Here is a 6,000-nt window from a genome sequence, read left to right as displayed (position 1 = left end):
TCTCACTTCAAACTGAACTGAACTGGCGACATTTTTAACTTTTACTGGCTTTCAAATTGCAGTGATAATGGACAATATTTAAACATTTACTGCATAATATTACCATAGGCTTCACAGATTGCAACATTGTGGACGTCATGATGATGAACAGTCAATGGGGATTTGGGAAGACAACACATTTTAGAAAAGCATAAGAAAGAATAACTGTGTCATGAAAAACACAGGAAGTGACACTCAAGTTGTTATTTATTTCTTCATTTAATACTTTTGCTCAGGTTTCTCATTGCATTACATCTGTCAGGCTATTTAGAAACTCTGATATGAGACTTGAAAATCTAAGCAACAAAGAACTAAAACTGTTTGTCACCTTAATATGAGTCAAGTGCTTTAATGAAAGGATAAAAGGCATTAAGATGGAGCAGCTGCTTCACTTTATACATTGAGGTAGTTTTAATATCTGAGTTTGCTTTGCTCCTGTCTCACACATCCATCCATTTGATTATACACAGAAGCTGATTCCGACTCTTTTAATGCTTTTTTTTTAAGATTTGCAATTTTTATTCTGTGATATAACATCAGTCATATGACATATTCTTTTTTAAACCAGAACACCCCATTCCCAACCCACCCCAACACAGAAACAAGAGGTGTCAACCTGCATATAAAGTGGCTTGCGTATAAATAAAGCTATTAACAAAAAGAGACAATACAACTCTAAGAAAATAATAAAAACAAAGAAAATATACAAAAAACATATCTCTCACATAGAAATCAAAAACAAAAAACTGTGTGCTTCCATCTTTACACTTATGCTTTTATAAAAGAAATATACAATACATGCCCCAATTGAGGAGACATTTTTCTGTCTTCTCCTGCTTCCTGTATGACATTTTTTCATATGCGGCTCACCCAGTACTGAAAAAGAGGCTCTCCAGGCATCTTCCAGTTCCTGAGAATGATTTGCCATCCAATCATAATTGTCATCTGGGTCCAGTACTTCAGTGATTGTGGAAAAGCAGATAACACCTTACAGTCTGCTAATATATAAAGCTTTGGGCAGAATACAAACGGACATTAACAATGTAATATTGAATCTTCATCCAGAATTGATGGATTTTTGGGGCATATCCATAGTACATGTACTATTAAATCCTCATCACTGCTACATTTCCAGCAGGCTGCAGAAACTTTTAAACCAAGTCTATATAACCTACTTGGGTTCAAGTAGAAACGGTGTAAAACTTGATATTGTATAAGCCTTACCCTCAGATCTCTTGACATTTATTCATCATCTCTTGACTCAAATCTCACCCCATTCATGGTCATATGATGCATACAAATCTCTTTCCCAGGCAAATTGAAGGGCTTTAACAGTTTAATTCCCTCCATGTTCAACCAGTATTCTATGATATTTTGACACTTCACGTCCTTCACCAAAGACATCAAGAAGTTTATGTAACTTATCTGCTGACTTTGGAGATTGTAAACTGTTTTAATGCATTTTAAAGTATAACAGTTTACATATTACTGCTCAAGAAAATAAATATTCATAAACCTTGGCAGAAAATATTAACATATTTCATTCATGTCTGGCCCATACATGATGGTTTGACTTTGTATCATCCAAAACTAAGCAAGGATTCTGTTAAAACATTGATGAGCAGTCAGTCAACCAAATATGTAAATTCAGAGGCAGTACTTGAAAGAAAAAACATATTTATAATATAATTATGATTGAAATGAACATAAACTTATATTAGTTTTTTTGAATCAGTGACTCTTAGTGGTTATGGTTCCATTTTTTTGTTAAAAGAAGAGTTAAATGTTTTGGTAAATATGCCTGCTCACTCTCTTGCTGAGAGTTAGATGTGAAAATCAATACTACTCTCATATCTGTATGCTAAATCTGAAGCTACAACCAGCAGCCAGTTAGCTTCGCTTAGCTTAGCATAAAGACTGAAAACAGGAGGAACCAGCTGGCCTTGCTCTGTCCAAAGTGGCAAAGTCCGCCTAGGATCTCTAAAACTCATTAATTAACATGTTCTATCTGTTTGTTTAATCCATACAAAAACTCAAGTGTAAAAGGGATCCTCTGTTTCCAGTCTTTATGCTAAGCTAACCAGCTACTTCATATTTAACAAAAAGATATGAGAGTGATATCAATCTTTTCATCTCACTCTCAGTAAGAATCACTTCCATACTCAATACACACGGCTCTCTTAAAAATAGTGAGCTTGCAACTTCAGCTCCCATTTTATATAGAAATGAATTGTCACTTGTGCCCTCAGAGATGTGTTTTCCTCCATCCTCTCTTTTATCCATCGCCACAGTTTATCTAGGATGAGAATGTTATCTACCATACATTGTGTGAATGTAATCCAATTCAGAGAAATGTTTGCGGCTGCAGCCAAGAGTCATTGTTATACATTGAGACACCCTATCTGGAAAAAGCCACCAAACCGCCTTTACAATCACAGCGTGCAGGATAAGTCATGTTAGGTTTTAATCCTCAGAAGCAGCTGCAGTCAGAACAGAACTACAGTGCATTTTATGGCAGATGAACCTGTATAGTGTGGGAGAGAAAACTGCCTAAGATGAACCCACGAAAATATTTACACATGAAAATGATGTTTATTCAACAGGATTATCAATGGCCAGCTACAAAAAAAAATCCTTTGAGGTTATATTAGCAAAATATACAAAGATTTACCGACTGTCAGAATGGAAATGTATGTGCAGTAGCATTTCCATGCAGCATCCCATAATCATGCAAAGATGTACCCTCTTGGTCACAAAGAAAATTTCAAATAAAGCTATGGCTTGGTCTGAACACGCAAAAAAAGTCCATTGAACATTCCAGCTTATCTTAATTACTTTTGCTTGTGATATTCCTCACCAGTCCATCAAAACTAAACTGCCTTTACAGTTGCAGTGTTGAGGATAACTCAGTTTGTGTTCTTGCCACAGCTGCTTCTGTGAGGATTAAAAACAGCTAAAAATGTATGTGGTATACACCAGATAAACCTGCAAACTGTGTGAGACACAGGAGGTAAACCTGCAAGATATTTACTCATGAAAATATTTATTCATCTAGATTAACAGCCAACAGCAACAGAGGAAGCCTCTGATCTTTGGTTTTTTGCTGGTCCCCTAAAGGATGTAACAAGAACTGGCTTTGACTTGAACTTATAGTGGGTAAGCATCTCTGTGTGTATCCTTAAACGTTGCAAGATATGCAGAAATGAATAACGTATGAAATGATGGAAACCCTAAAAACTTTTTGTCTGGCAGATGCTGCATCTGGGTGTTTCATCAAGTTTTTTATCTGTGGTGTATTTTTCTATTTCTGTTGACGTTTTAGTATCTACATCAATCGCAAGTGGGCAGAAATACACTATAACACTGTATAAATGTATTGTTTTGTCTAGAAATCATGCATCCAAAAATTGGACTGTAGCATTTAATATTAATTAGTAAATTGCTTTAATATTTGATGTAGTTATTGATTTATTTATTGGCAAACACTTTCACAAATGAGGATATCCAATATATCCTTCATTTTATTTATTATTTGCAAGACTCTGTCAGCTCACCACATGCCTTGATGATATTTAGACTGTTGGATTTATTATGTGTGTGTTTTGTTTAAGGCTAGTGTGTGTTTTCAAACTCTAATTAGCCCAGCTGTTCCATTCCCTGGTATAGATAGAAGCTGGGATACATCACTGTGTTTACCAGCTTGTGTTCTGAAATGAGGGTGAATGGTGAAAAAGTCCAGCTTTATTACCAGCTTCATAAAAGGACACACCGTAATGTGATATTAACTGTGTAACATTGAGTTTTTATGAATTCACAATTGATCTTAGACATGTATTCGTGTAACATTTTCACCATTTTAACTGATTTTCATTCAACTGGCATTAGACAAGGCTGTCCAATATCCCCACTCTTCTTTTTTCACTGAACGCAGAAAACAATGTTTTAAAAAGAAAATCAAATGCAGGTTTCCTTGAGTCAGTTCGTGGATGATACAACTCTGTTCTCAAATGGCTCTGCTGAGGATGCTACTGAAATGAATAAACAAACATGCTTCAGGTTTTTTAATGTTTGTCTGAACCTCAGTGAATTACTTGCCTGTAAATGCTATCACCCATGTCTGTAATATAAACCCTCAAATTAAATGTTACATATCCAGTAATTAAAATGATTTAGGAAAAACATTCTAGGTATTTAGTGAATCCAAGTAACTACAATTAAACCTGCATTAAATTATTTTTTGTGGCACTTGGGGACAAAACAACAAGCTGTTAACATTGACACATTTGATCACCTTATAATGTCGCTTATTTACACATCCAAAAGAGCGACATTAGCATTCATTGGGAGTTATGCTTCCTTTCCTAATTTAAGTCGCTAACATTGTCTGTTAGCCATTAGGTGCTGGGCAGGTAGTGTACAGTGGATTTATCAGAGCTGTTTTGCTGAAAACCAGACTGATGAGAGCTGTGAGAGTAAACCAAAACACTAACGGGTCATAAAACCAAAACAATGAGATAAAAGATGCTGAAACAGTCGGTAGAGCTGAGGACAACTGCAGAGTCAGGCGATAATTCTCTATGAGTTTATCACTAAGAGCAACACTACTCATTGATCCATTGTCATTATAAAAGTATTGAGACACCTTAAGTCCTTGGCTACCTGTCTTGTCAGTCAATGATAAGGTTCTGCTAACAAACACAAATGTAATTTCCAGGAATGTAAATAATCACATCAGTAAAGCAAACTTCTCACAGCCATAATACTGTATAATAATATGCAATGTAAATTAAGTAAAAGTGGGCTCCATTTGCACTTAATCAAATATTAATATAACTGAGGAGAAAGAAAAATGACTTTATCAATGCTTTCTGTTGTTCTAATGAAAATCATCACATAAGTCAACTTGTTCCAAAACACTGCATTGGAACATTGCATTAACTAATAAATACTTTTCTTTAACTTTCAAATTGACATGTAAACTTTTAAGTGATGTTGGTTGGAAATGTCACATGCATGTTTACCTTCTTTCTATCATGGTGAAACAAGCCACACGTGCTGGAAATATCAATGGCGGATTGGTTATCTTCTGCACTGCTACATCACTGATGAAGATTGGTAAAGAGTAAACAGTGGCTGGACATTCTTTTCCCCACTGACCAAAGCCTTCTCCAATTACTTCCTTGTCTGTCCTTTCCTCTATTCTCATTTGTTACATCCGCCGTGACCTTTCTATTGGATCTGGCAGCAGTCAAACGTCAGGGTGTGAGCATATCATTGATAGAAGGATGGAGGTCATTACCAGCAGTCTTAGAGAGGGTTTTAATCCCCCAGAAAGCTAAAGCGGGAGCCCAGCCTCTGGAGTTGGTTTAATTACTGACCTAGACCTAGCCCTTACTAATTGGCTCCTTGTATGGGCTGTGATGCAAGCAGGATGTGACACTTAAGGCTAGACTTCCTCTGCTGTCTGCCCTTTGTGTCAGTCCCATTAACCTTTCCCTTCCACCTTCTCCTCTGCCTTTTTATGTTCAATTAAAGGCACTATTCAAATGAGTTGGAGTTGTAAGACTAAGAGTTTTGTCATGGGCCATGTAAAAGGAAATAATTGTGCCCTAAATTATGATTTCCAAGTGCTTTTGGCACCTGAGAGGTGAAAATCTTCTGTGCTGATAAATTTTACTCCATTGCTTTATATTTAGCTTTGCAACAAGTCTGTCTGAAATGTCTGAAATATGCGAATACTTGTGTTTACTTGTTTGATTCTACCACTTCCAAGCATGAACTGGGCACTGGATATAGACATAATTATGACTATAATCAGTGTGTGTCAGAAAATGGTAAAAAAAACCCAAAAAACTTTTAATATTAATACTGTACATTCAAAGGGAACTTAAAAAGAAAGAAAGAAATCTGCAAAGTAAAGCCATGCTTGGTGTTTGCCCCTTTGGGATACTGTGAGCTTTG

The sequence above is a fragment of the Thunnus albacares genome, chromosome 5, assembly GCF_914725855.1.
Source record: "Thunnus albacares chromosome 5, fThuAlb1.1, whole genome shotgun sequence".
NCBI classification, from domain to species: domain Eukaryota; kingdom Metazoa; phylum Chordata; class Actinopteri; order Scombriformes; family Scombridae; genus Thunnus; species Thunnus albacares.
Note: the sequence above shows the minus strand (reverse complement) of the source record.